This window comes from Mya arenaria, chromosome 8, assembly GCF_026914265.1.
Source record: "Mya arenaria isolate MELC-2E11 chromosome 8, ASM2691426v1".
Lineage (NCBI taxonomy): Eukaryota > Metazoa > Mollusca > Bivalvia > Myida > Myidae > Mya > Mya arenaria.
In genome coordinates this window covers 57,753,727-57,768,664 of record NC_069129.1, presented here as the reverse complement: position 1 = coordinate 57,768,664, position 14,938 = coordinate 57,753,727, and the positions used below count along the sequence as shown (strand labels likewise).

Genomic DNA, 14,938 nt, shown 5'->3' with positions numbered 1-14,938 from the left:
CACAGAACTTCACTACTCCATTACCTAAGTCTGTATATACTAACGTCTTGAGTCTGGGTGTGAGACTCTACTCAGAACTTCATACTCCATTACCTAAGTCTATATATATTAACGTCTTGAGTTGGGTGTGAGACCCTACACACAGAACTTCACTACTCTATTACCTAAGTCTATTTATACTAACGTCTTGAGTCTGGGTGTGAGACTCTACACACAAAACTTCACTACTCCATTACCTAAGTCTATATATACTAACGTCTTGAGTCTGGGTGTGAGACTCTACGCTCAGAACTTCACTACTACATTACCTAAGTCTATATACACTAACGTCTTGTGTGTGGGTGTGAAACTCTACACTCAGAACTTCACTACTCTATTACCTAAGTCTATGTATACTAACGTCTTGAGTCTGGGTGTGAGATTCTACACTCAGAACTTCACTACTCCATTACCTAAGTCCATATATACTAACGTCTTGAGTCTGGGTGTGAGACTCTACACTCAGAACTTCACTACTCTATTACCTAAGTCTATATATAATAACGTCTTGTGTCAGGGTGTGAGACTCTACACACAGAACTTCACTACTCCATTACCTAAGTCTATATATACTAACGTCTTGAGTCTGGGTGTGAGACTATACACAAAGAACTTCACTACTCCATTACCTAAGTCTATATACACTAACGTCTTGTGTGTGGGTGTGAGACTCTGCACACAGAACTTCACTACTCTATTACCTAAGTCTATATATACTAACGTCTTGAGTCTGGGTGTGAGACTACACTCATAACTTCACTACTCTATTACCTAAGTCTATATATACTAACGTCTTGAGTCTGGGTGTGAGACTCTACACTCAGAACTTCACTACTCTATTACCTAAGTTTATATATACTAAAGTCTATGTGTGTGGGTGTGAGACTCTACACTGAGAACTTCACTACTCCATTACCTTAGCCAATATATATTAACGTCTTGAGTCTGGGTGTGAGGCTCTACACTCAGAACTTCACTAATCCATTACCTAAGTCTATATATACTAACGTTTTGAGCCTGGGTGTGAGACTCTACACTCAGAACTTCACTACTCTATTACCTAAGTCTATATATACTAACGTCTTGAGTCTGGGTGTGAGACTCTACACACAGAACTTCACTACTCCATTACCTAAGTCTATATATACTAACGTCTTGAGTCTGGGTGTGAGGCTCTACACACGGAACTTCACTGCTCCATTACCTTAGCCAATATATATTAACGTCTTGAGTCTGGGTGTGAGGCTCTACACTCAGAACTTCACTACACTATTTCCTAAGTCTATATATACTAACGCCTTGTGTGTGGGTGTGAGACTCTACACACAGACCTTCACTACTCTATTACCTAAGTCTATATATACTAACGTCTTGTGTGTGGGTGTGAGACTCTACACACAGACCTTTTCTACTTTATTACCTAAGTCTATATACTAACGTCTTGTGTGTGGGTGTGAGACTCTACACACAAAACTTCACTACTCTATTACCTAAGTCTATATATATTAACGTCTTGAGTCTGGGTGTGAGACTCTACACACAGAACTTCACTACTCTATTACCTAAGTATATATATATACTAACGTCTTGAGTCTGGGTGTGAGACTCTACACACAGAACTTCACTACTCCATTACCTAAGTCTATATATATTAACGTCTTGAGTCTGGGTGTGAGACTCTACACACGGAACCTCACTACTCGATTACCTAAGTCTATATATATTAACGTCTTGAGTCTGGGTGTGATACTCTACACACAGAACTTCACTACTCCATTACCTAAGTCTGTATATACTAACGTCTTGGAGTCTGGGTGTGAGACTCTACACTCAGAACTTCACTACTCCATTACCTAAGTCTATATATATTAACGTCTTGAGTCTGGGTGTGAGACTCTACACATAAAACTTCACTACTCCATTACCTAAGTCTATATATATTAACGTCTTGAGTCTGGGTGTGAGACTCTACACACAAAACTTCACTACTCCATTACCTAAGTCTATATATATTAACGTCTTGAGTCTGGGTGTGAGACTCTACACACAGAACTTCACTACTCTATTACCTAAGTCTATATATACTAACGTCTTGAGTCTGGGTGTGAGACTCGACACACAGAACTTCACTACTCTATTACCTAAGTCTATATATACTAATGTCTTGAGTCTGGGTGTGAGACTCTACACACAAAACTTCACTACTCCATTACCTAAGTCTATATATACTAACGTCTTGAGTCTGGGTGTGAGACTCTACACTCAGAACTTCACTACTCCATTACCTAAGTCTATATATATTAACGTCTTGAGTCTGGGTGTGAGACTCTACACACAGAACTTCACTACTCTATTACCTAAGTCTATATATACTAACGTCTTGAGTCTGGGTGTGAGACTCTACACACAGAACTTCACTACTCTATTACCTAAGTCTATATATACTAACGTCTTGAGTCTGGGTGTGAGACTCTACACACAAACCTTCACTACTCTATTACCTAAGTCTATATATATTAACGTCTTGAGTCTGGGTGTGAGACTCTACACACAGAACTTCACTATTCCATTACATAAGTCTATATATACTTACGTCTTGTGTGTGGGTGTGAGACTCTACACTCAGAACTTCACTACTCTATTACCTAAGTCTATATATACTAACGTATTGAGTCTGGGTGTGAGACTCTACACACAAAACTTCACTACTCTATTACCTAAGTCTATATATACTAACGTCTTGAGTCTGGGTGTGAAACTCTACACTCAGAACTTCACTACTCTATTACCTTAGCCAATATATATTAACGTCTTGAGTCTGGGTGTGAGGCTCTACACTCAGAACTTCACTAATCCATTACCTAAGTCTATATATACTAACGTCTTGAGTCTGGGTGTGAGACTCTACACACAGAACTTCACTACTCCATTACCTAAGTCTATATATACTAACGTCTTGAGTCTGGGTGTGAGGCTCTACACACGGAACTTCACTGCTCCATTACCTTAGCCAATATATATTAACGTCTTGAGTCTGGGTGTGAGGCTCTACACTCAGAACTTCACTACTCTATTTCCTAAGTCTATATATACTAACGCCTTGTGTGTGGGTGTGAGACTCTACACACAGACCTTCACTACTCTATTACCTAAGTCTATATATACTAACGTCTTGTGTGTGGGTGTGAGACTCTACACACAGACCTTCACTACTTTATTACCTAAGTCTATATACTAACGTCTTGTGTGTGGGTGTGAGACTCTACACACAAAACTTCACTACTCTATTACCTAAGTCTATATATACTAACGTCTTGTGTGTGGGTGTGAGACTCTACACTCAGAACTTCACTAATCTATTACCTAAGTCTATATATACTAACGTCTTGTGTGTGGGTGTGAGACTCTACACTCGGAACTTCACTACTCTATTACATAAGTCTATATACACTAACGTCTTGAGTCTGGGTGTGAGACTCTACACTCAGAACTTCACTACTCCATTACCTAAGTCTATATATACTAACGTCTTGAGTCTGGGTGTGAGACTCTACACACAGAACTTCACTACTCTATTACCCAAGCCTATATATACTAACGTCTTGAGTCTGGGTGTGAGACTCTACACACAGAATTTCACTACTCTATTACCTAAGTCTATATATACTAACGTCTTGAGTCTGGGTGTGAGACTCTACACACAGAATTTCACTACTCTATTACCTAAGCCTATATATTCTAACGTCTTGAGTCTGGGTGTGAGACTCTACACTCAGAATTTCACTACTCTATTACCTAAGTCTATATATACTAACGTCTTGTGTGTGGGTGTGAGACTCTACACACAGAACTTCACTACTGTATTACCTAAGCCTATATATACTAACGTCTTGAGTCTGGGTGTGAGACTCTACACACAGAACTTCACTACTCTATTACCTAAGCCTATATATACTAACGTCTTGAGTCTGGGTGTGAGACTCTACACACAGAATTTCACTACTCTATTACCTAAGTCTATATATACTAACGTCTTGAGTCTGGGTGTGAGACTCTACACACAGAACTTCACTACTCCATTACCTAAGCCTATATATACTAACGTCTTGAGTCTGGGTGTGAGACTCTACACACAGAATTTCACTACTCTATTACCTAAGTCTATATATACTAACGTCTTGAGTCTGGGTGTGAGACTCTACACACAGAACTTCACTACTCTATTACCTAAGACTATATATACTAACGTCTTGAGCCTGGGTGTGAGACTCTACACACAGAACTTCACTACTCTATTACCTAAGTCTATATATACTAACGTCTTGTGTCTTGGTGTGAGACTCTACACACAGAATTTTACTACTCTATTACCTAAGTCTATATATACTAACGTCTTGAGTCTGGGTGTGAGACTTTACACACCGAACTTCACTACTCTATTACCTAAGCCTATATATACTAACGTCTTGAGTCTGGGTGTGAGACTCTACACACAGAATTTCACTACTCTATTACCTAAGTCTATATATACTAACGTCTTGAGTCTGGGTGTGAGACTCTACACACAGAATTTCACTACTCTATTACCTAAGCCTATATATACTAACGTCTTGAGTCTGGGTGTGAGACTCTACACACAGAATTTCACTACTCCATTACCTAATTCTATATATACTAACGTCTTGTGTGTGGGTGTGAGACTCTACACTCAGAACTTCACTAATCTATTACCTAAGTCTATATATACTAACGTCTTGTGTGTGGGTGTGAGACTCTACACTCGGAACTTCACTACTCTATTACCTAAGTCTATATATACTAACGTCTTGAGTTTGGGTGTGAGACTCTACACACAGAACTTCACTACTCTATTAGCTAAGTCTATATATACTAACGTCTTGAGTCTGGATGTGAGACTCTACACACAGAACTCCACTACTCTATTACCTAAGTCTATATATACTAACGTCTTGAGTTTGTGTGTGAGACCCTACACACAGAACTTCACTACTCCATTACCTAAGTCTATATATACTAACGTCTTGTGTCTGGGTGTGAGACTTTACACACAGAATTTCACTACTCCATTGCCTAAGTCTATATATACTAACGTCTTGAGTCTGGGTGTGAGACTCTACACACAGAACTTCACTATTCCATTACCTAAGACTATATATATTAGCGTCTTGAGTCTGGGTGTGAGACTCTACACACAGAACTTCACTACTCTATTACCTAAGTCAATATATACTAACGCCTTGTGTGTGGGTGTGAGACTCTACACACAGACCTTCACTACTCTATTACCTAAGTCTATATATACTAACGTCTTGTGTGTGGGTGTGAGACTCTACACACAGACCTTCACTACTTTATTACCTAAGTCTATATACTAACGTCTTGTGTGTGGGTGTGAGACTCTACACACAGAACTTCACTACTCTATTACCTAAGTCTATATATACTAACGTCTTGAGTCTGGGTGTGAGGCTCTACACTCAGAACTTCACTACTCTATTACCTAAGTCTATATATACTAACGTCTTGAGTCTGGGTATGAGACTCTGCACTCAGAACTTCACTACTCCATTACCTAAGTCTATATATACTAACGTCTTGAGTCTGGGTGTGAGACTCTTCACACAGAACTTCACTTCTCCATTACCTAAGTCTATATATACTAACGTCTTGAGTCTGGGTGTGAGACTCTACACTCAGACTTTCACTACTCCATTACCTAAGTCTGTATATACTAACGTCTTGAGTCTGGGTGTGAGACTCGACACACAAAACTTCACTACTCTATTACCTAAGTATATATATACTAATGTCTTGTGTGTGGGTGTGAGACTCTACACACAGAACTTCACTACTCTATTACCTAAGTCTATATATACTAACGTCTTGAGTCTTGGTGTGAGACTCTACACTCAGAACTTCACTACTCCATTACCTAAGTCTATATATACTAACGTCTTGAGTCTGGGTGTGAGACTCTACACACAGAACTTCACTACTCTATTACCTAAGTATAAATATACTAATGTCTTGTGTGTGGGTGTGAGACTCTACACACAGAACTTCACTACTCTATTACCTAAGTCTATATATATTAACGTCTTGAGTCTGGGTATGAGACTCTACACACAGACCTTCACTACTCTATTACCTAAGTCTATATATATTAACGTCTTGAGTCAGGGTGTGAGACTCTACACACAGAACTTCACTACTCTATTACATAAGTCTATATATACTATCGTCTTGAGTCTGGGTGTGAGACTCTACACACAGAACTTCACTACTCCATTACCTAAGTCTATATATATTAACGTCTTGAGTCTGGGTGTGAGACTCTACACACACAACTTCACTACTCTATTACCTAAGTCTATATATACTAACGTCTTGAGTTTGGGTGTGAGACTCTACACACAGAACTTCACTACTCCATTACCTAAGTCTATATATATTAACGTCTTGAGTCTGGGTGTGAGACCCTACACACAGAACTTCACTACTCTATTACCTAAGTCTATATATACTAACGTCTTGAGTTTGGGTGTGAGACTCTACACACAGAACTTCACTACTCTATTACCTAAGTCTATATATACTAACGTCTTGAGTCTGGGTATGAGACTCTACACACAGAACTCCACTACTCTATTACGTAAGTCTATATATACTAACGTCTTGAGTTTGGGTGTGAGACCCTACACACAGAACTTCACTACTCCATTACCTAAGTCTATATATACTAACGTCTTGTGTCTGGGTGTGAGACTTTACACACAGAATTTCACTACTCCATTACCTAAGTCTATATATACTAACGTCTTGAGTCTGGGTGTGAGACTCTACACTCAGAATTTCACTACTCCATTACCTAAGTCTATATATACTAACGTCTTGAGTTTGGGTGTGAGACTCTACACACAGAATTTCACTACTCTATTACCTAAGTCTATATATACTAACGTCTTGAGTCTGGGTGTGAGACTCTACACTCAGAACTTCACTACTCCATTACCTAAGTCTATATATATTAACGTCTTGAGTCTGGGTGTGAGACCCTACACACAGAACTTCACTACTCTATTACCTAAGTCTATATATACTAACGTCTTGAGTCTGGGTGTGAGACTCTACACACAAAACTTCACTACTCCATTACCTAAGTCTATATATACTAACGTCTTGAGTCGGGGTGTGAGACTCTACACTCAGAACTTCACTACTACATTACCTAAGTCTATATACACTAACGTCTTGTGTGTGGGTGTGAAACTCTACACTCAGAACTTCACTACTCTATTACCTAAGTCTATATATACTAACGTCTTGAGTCTGGGTGTGAGATTCTACACTCAGAACTTCACTACTCCATTTCCTAAGTCCATATATACTAACGTCTTGAGTCTGGGTGTGAGACTCTACACTCAGAACTTCACTACTTTATTACCTAAGTCTATATATAATAACGTCTTGTGTCAGGGTGTGAGACTCTACACACAGAACTTGACTACTCCATTACCTAAGTCTATATATACTAACGTCTTGAGTCTGGGTGTGAGACTATACACAAAGAACTTCACTACTCCATTACCTAAGTATATATACACTAACGTCTTGTGTGTGGGTGTGAGACTCTGCACACAGAACTTCACTACTCTATTACCTAAGTCTATATATACTAACGTCTTGAGTCTGGGTGTGAGACTCTACACTCAGAACTTCACTACTCTATTACCTAAGTCTATAAATACTAACGTCTTGAGTCTGGGTGTGAGACTCTACACTCAGAACTTCACTACTCTATTACCTAAGTTTATATATACTAAAGTCTATGTGTGTGGGTGTGAGACTCTACACTCAGAACTTCACTACTCCATTACCTTAGCCAATATATATTAACGTCTTGAGTCTGGGTGTGAGGCTCTACACTCAGAACTTCACTAATCCATTACCTAAGTCTATATATACTAACGTCTTGAGTCTGGGTGTGAGACTCTACACTCAGAACTTCACTACTCTATTACCTAAGTCTATATATACTAACGTCTTGAGTCTGGGTGTGAGACTCTACACACAGAACTTCACTACTCCATTACCTAAGTCTATATATACTAACGTCTTGAGTCTGGGTGTGAGGCTCTACACACGGAACTTCACTACTCCATTACCTTAGCCAATATATATTAACGTCTTGTGTCTGGGTGTGAGGCTCTACACTCAGAACTTCACTACTCTATTTCCTAAGTCTATATATACTAACGTCTTGAATCTGGGTGTGAGACTCTACACTCAGAACTTCACTACTCTATTAACTAAGTCTATATATACTAACGTCTTGAGTCTGGGTGTGAGACTCTACACTAAGAACTTCACTACTCCATTACCTAAGTCTATATATACTAACGTCTTGAGTCTGGGGGTGAGACTCTACACACAGAACTTCACTACTCCATTACCTAAGTCTATATATACTAACGTCTTGAGTTTGGGTGTGAGACTCTACACACAGAACTTCACTACTCCATTACCTAAGTCTATATATACTAACGTCTTGAGTCTGGGTGTGAGACACTAAACTCAGAACTTTACTACTCCATTACCTTAGCTAATATATATTAACGTCTTGAGTCTGGGTATGAGACTCTACACACAGATCTTCACTACTCTATTACCTAAGTCTATATATATTAACGTCTTGTGTGTGGGTGTGAGACTCTACACACAGAACTTCACTACTCCATTACCTAAGTCTATATATACTAACGTCTTGAGTTTGGGTGTGAGACTCTACACTCAGAACTTCACTACTCCATTACCTAAGTCTATATATACTAACGTCTTGAGTCTGGGTGTGAGACTCTACACTCAGAACTTCACTACTCTATTACCTAAGTCTATATATACTAACGTCTTGAGTCTGGGTGTGAGACTCTAAACTCAGAACTTTACTACTCCATTACCTGAGCTAATATATATTAACGTCTTGCGTCGGGGTGTGAGGCTCTACACTCAGAACTTCACTACTGCATTACCTAAGTCTATATATACTAACGTCTTAAGTCTGGGTGTGAGACTCTACACACAGAACTTCACTACTCTATTACCTAAGTCTATATATACTAACGTCTTGAGTCTGAATGTGAGACTCTACACACAGACCTTCACTACTCTATTACCTAAGTCTATATATACTAACGTCTTGTGTGTGGGTGTGAGACTCTACACACAGACCTTCACTACTTTATTACCTAAGTCTATATACTAACGTCTTGTGTGTGGGTGTGAGACTCTACACACAGACCTTCACTACTCTATTACCTAAGTCTATATATATTAACGTCTTGTGTGTGGGTGTGAGACTCTACACACAGACCTTCACTACTTTATTACCTAAGTCTATATACTAACGTCTTGTGTGTGGGTGTGAGACTCTACACACAAAACTTCACAACTCTATTACCTAAGTCTATATATCCTAACGTCTTGTGTGTGGGTGTCAGACTCTACACACAGACCTTCACTACTTTATTACCTAAGTCTATATACTAATGTCTTGTGTGTGGGTGTGAGACTCTACACACAGAACTTCACTACTCTATTACCTAAGTCTATATATATTAACGTCTTGTGTGTGGGTGTGAGACTCTACACACAGAACTTCACTACTCCATTACCTAAGTCTATATATACTAACGTCTTGAGTCTGGGTGTGAGACTCTTCACACAGAACTTCACTACTCTATTACCTTAGTCTATATATACTAACGTCTTGAGTCTGGGTGTGAGACTCTACACACAGACCTTCACTACTCCATTACCTAAGTCTATATATACTAACGTCTTGAGTCTGGGTGTGAACTTTACACTCAGAACTTCACTACTCTATTACCTAAGTCTATATATACTAACGTCTTGAGTCTGGGTGTGAGACTCTACACACAGAACTTCACTACTCTATTACCTAAGTCTATATATACTAACGTCTTGAGTCTGGGTGTGAGACTCTACACACAGACCTTCACTACTCTATTACCTAAGTCTATATATACTTACGTCTTGAGTCTGGGTGTGAGACTCTACACACAAACCTTCACTACTCTATTACCTAAGTCTATATATACTAACGTCTTGGGTCTGGGTGTGAGACTCTACACACAGAACTTCACTACTCTATTACCTAAGTCTATATATACTAACGCCTTGTGTGTGGGTGTGAGACTCTACACACAGACCTTCACTACTCTATTACCTAAGTCTATATATACTAACGTCTTGTGTGTGGGTGTGAGACTCTACACACAGACCTTCACTACTTTATTACCTAAGTCTATATACTAACGTCTTGTGTGTGGGTGTGAGACTCTACACACAAAACTTCACTACTCTATTACCTAAGTCTATATATATTAACGTCTTGAGTCTGGGTGTGAGACTCTACACACAGAACTTCACTACTCTATTACCTAAGTATATATATATACTAACGTCTTGAGTCTGGGTGTGAGACTCTACACACAGAACTTCACTACTCCATTACCTAAGTCTATATATATTAACGTCTTGAGTCTGGGTGTGAGACTCTACACACGGAACCTCACTACTCGATTACCTAGGTCTATATATACTAACGTCTTGAGTCTGGGTGTGAGACTCTACACACAAAACTTCACTACTCCATTACCTAAGTCTATATATACTAACGTCTTGAGTCTGGGTGTGAGACTCTACACTCAGAACTTCACTACTCCATTACCTAAGTCTATATATATTAACGTCTTGAGTCTGGGTGTGAGACTCTTCACACAGAACTTCACTATTCCATTACATAAGTCTATATATACTTACGTCTTGTGTGTGGGTGTGAGATTCTACACTCAGAACTTCACTACTCTATTACCTAAGTCTATATATACTAACGTATTGAGTCTGGGTGTGAGACTCTACACACAAAACTTCACTACTCTATTACCTAAGTCTATATTTACTAACGTCTTGAGTCTGGGTGTGAGACTCTACACACAAAACTTCACTACTCTATTACCTAAGTCTATATATACTAACGTCTTGAGTCTGGGTGTGAAACTCTACACTCAGAACTTCACTACTCTATTACCTAAGTCTATATATACTAGCGTCTTGTGTGTGGTTGTGAGACTCTACACACAGAACTTCACTACTCTATTACCTAAGTCTATATATACTAACGTCTTGTGTGTGGGTGTGAGACTCTACACTCAGAACTTCACTAATCCATTACCTAAGTCTATATATACTAACGTCTTGTGTGTGGGTGTGAGACTCTACACTCGGAACTTCACTACTCTATTACCTAAGTCTATATACACTAACGTCTTGAGTCTGGGTGTGAGACTCTACACTCAGAACTTCACTACTCCATTACCTAAGTCTATATATACTAACGTCTTGAGTCTGGGTGTAAGACTCTACACACAGAACTTCACTACTCTATTACCTAAGTCTATATATACTAACGTCTTGAGTCTGGGTGTGAGACTCTACACACAGAACTTCACTACTCTATTACCTAAGCCTATATATACTAACGTCTTGAGTCTGGGTGTGAGACTCTACACTCAGAATTTCACTACTCTATTACCTAAGTCTGTATATACTAACGTCTTGAGTCTGGGTGTGAGACTCTACACACAGAACTTCACTACTCTATTACCTAAGCCTATATATACTAACGTCTTGAGTCTGGGTGTGAGACTCTACACACAGAACTTCACTACTCTATTACCTAAGCCTATATATACTAACGTCTTGAGTCTGGGTGTGAGACTCTACACACAGAATTTCACTACTCTATTTCCTAAGTCTATATATACTAACGTCTTGAGTCTGGGTGTGAGACTCTACACACAGAACTTCACTACTCCATTACCTAAGCCTATATATACTAACGTCTTGAGTCTGGGTGTGAGACTCTACACACAGAATTTCACTACTCTATTACCTAAGTCTATATATACTAACGTCTTGAGTCTGGGTGTGAGACTCTACACACAGAACTTCACTACTCTATTACCTAAGCCTATATATGCTAACGTCTTGAGTCTGGGTGTGAGACTCTACACACAGAACTTCACTACTCTATTACCTAAGCCTATATATACTAACGTCTTGTGTCTTGGTGTGAGACTCTACACACAGAATTTCACTACTCTATTACCTAAGTCTATATATACTAACGTCTTGAGTCTGGGTGTGAGACTCTACACACAGAACTTCACTACTCTATTACCTAAGCCTATATATACTAACGTCTTGAGTCTGGGTGTGAGACTCTACACACAGAATTTCACTACTCTATTACCTAAGTCTACATATACTAACGTCTTGAGTCTGGGTGTGAGACTCTACACACAGAATTTCACTACTCTATTACCTAAGCCTATATATACTAACGTCTTGAGTCTGGGTGTGAGACTCTACACTCAGAATTTCACTACTCTATTACCTAATTCTATATATACTAACGTCTTGAGTCTGGGTGTGAGACTCTACACACAGAACTTCACTACTCTATTACCTAAGTCTATATATACTAACGTCTTGAGTCTGGGTGTGAGACTCTACACACAGAACTTCACTACTCTATTACCTAAGCCTATATATACTAACGTCTTGAGTCTGGGTGTGAGACTCTACACACAGAATTTCACTACTCTATTACCTAAGTCTATATATACTAACGTCTTGAGTCTGGGTGTGAGACTCTACACACAGAACTTCACTACTCCATTACCTAAGCCTATATATACTAACGTCTTGAGTCTGGGTGTGAGACTCTACACACAGAATTCCACTACTCTATTACCTAAGTCTATATATACTAACGTCTTGAGTCTGGGTGTGAGACTCTACACACAGAATTTCACTACTCTATTACCTAAGCCTATATATACTAACGTCTTGAGCCTGGGTGTGAGACTCTACACACAGAACTTCACTACTCTATTACCTAAGTCTATATATACTAACGTCTTGAGTTTGGGTGTGAGACTCTACACTCAGAACTTCACTACTCCATTACCTAAGTCTATATATACTAACGTCTTGTGTGTGGGTGTGAGACTCTACACACAGAACTTCACTACTCTATTACCTAAGCCTATATATACTAACGTCTTGAGTCTGGGTGTGAGACTCTACACACAGAACTTCACTACTCTATTACCTAAGTCTATATATACTAACGTCTTGTGTCTTGGTGTGAGACTCTATACACAGAATTTCACTACTCTATTACCTAAGTCTATATATACTAACGTCTTGAGTCTGGGTGTGAGACTCTACACACAGAACTTCACTACTCTATTACCTAAGCCTATATATACTAACGTCTTGAGTCTTGGTTGAGGCTAAACACTCAGAACTTCACTACTCCATTACCTAAGTCTATATATATACTAACGTCTTGAGTCTGGGTGTGAGACTCTACACTCAGAACTTCACTACTCCATTACCTAAGTCTATATATACTAACGCCTTGAGTCTGGGTGTGAGACTCTACACACAAAACTTCACTACTCTATCACCTAAGCCTATATATACTAACGTCTTGCGTCTTGGTTGAGGCTAAACACTCAGAACTTCACTACTCCATTACCTAAGTCTATATATACTAATGTCTTGAGTCTGGGTGTGAGACTCTACACACAGAACTTCACTACTCTATTACCTAAGTCTACATATACTAACGTCTTGAGTCTGGGTGTGAGACTCTACACACAGAACTTCACTACTCTATTACCTAAGTCTATATATACTAACGTCTTGAGTCTGGGTGTGAGACTCTACACACAGAACTTCACTACTCCATTACCTAAGTCTATATATACTAACGTCTTGTGTGTGGGTGTGAGACTCTACACACAGAACTTCACTACTCTATTACCTAAGTCTATATATACTAACGTCTTGTGTGTGGGTGTGAGACTCTACACACAGAACTTCACTACTCCATTACCTAAGTCTATATATACTAACGTCTTGTGTGTGGGTGTGAGACTCTACACACAGAACTTCACTACTCTATTACCTAAGTCTATATATACTAACGTCTTGTGTGTGGGTGTGAGACTCTACACACAGAACTTCACTACTCCATTACCTAAGTCTATATATACTAACGTCTTGAGTCTGGGTGTGAGACTCTACACACAGAACTTCACTACTCTATTACCTAAGTCTATATATATTAACGTCTTGAGTCTGGGTGTGAGACTCTACACACAGAACTTCACTACTCCATTACCTAAGTCTATATATACTAACGTATTGAGTCTGGGTATGAGACTCTACACTCAGAACTTCACTACTCCACTACCTAAGCCTATATATACTAACGTCTTGAGTCTGGGTGTGAGACTCTACACACAGAACTTCACTACTCCATTACCTAAGTCTATATATACTAACGTCTTGTGTGTGGGTGTGAGACTCTACACACAGAACTTCACTACTCTATTACCTAAGTCTATATATACTAACGTCTTGTGTGTGGGTGTGAGACTCTACACACAGAACTTCACTACTCTATTACCTAAGTCTATATATACTAACGTCTTGAGTCTGGGTGTGAGACTCTACACACAGAACTTCACTACTCTATTACCTAAGTCTATATATACTAACGTCTTGAGTTTGGGTGTGAGACTCTACACACAGAACTTCACTACTCTATTACCTAAGTCTATATATACTAACGTATTGAGTCTGGGTATGAGACTCTACACTCAGAACTTCACTACTCCACTACCTAAGCCTATATATACTAACGTCTTGAGTCTGGGTGTGAGGCTCTACACACAGAACTTCACTACTCTATTACCTAAGTCTATATATACTAACGTAT

The 14,938-nt window shown here is 39.1% G+C and overlaps 1 long non-coding RNA gene across 1 annotated transcript in view; it reads left to right on the top strand.

The window, feature by feature from the left end:
• LOC128244604 (uncharacterized) overlaps positions 1-14,938 on the top strand; it is a 55,992-nt gene that overhangs the window by 39,284 nt on the left and 1,770 nt on the right. The window lies entirely within an intron of this gene.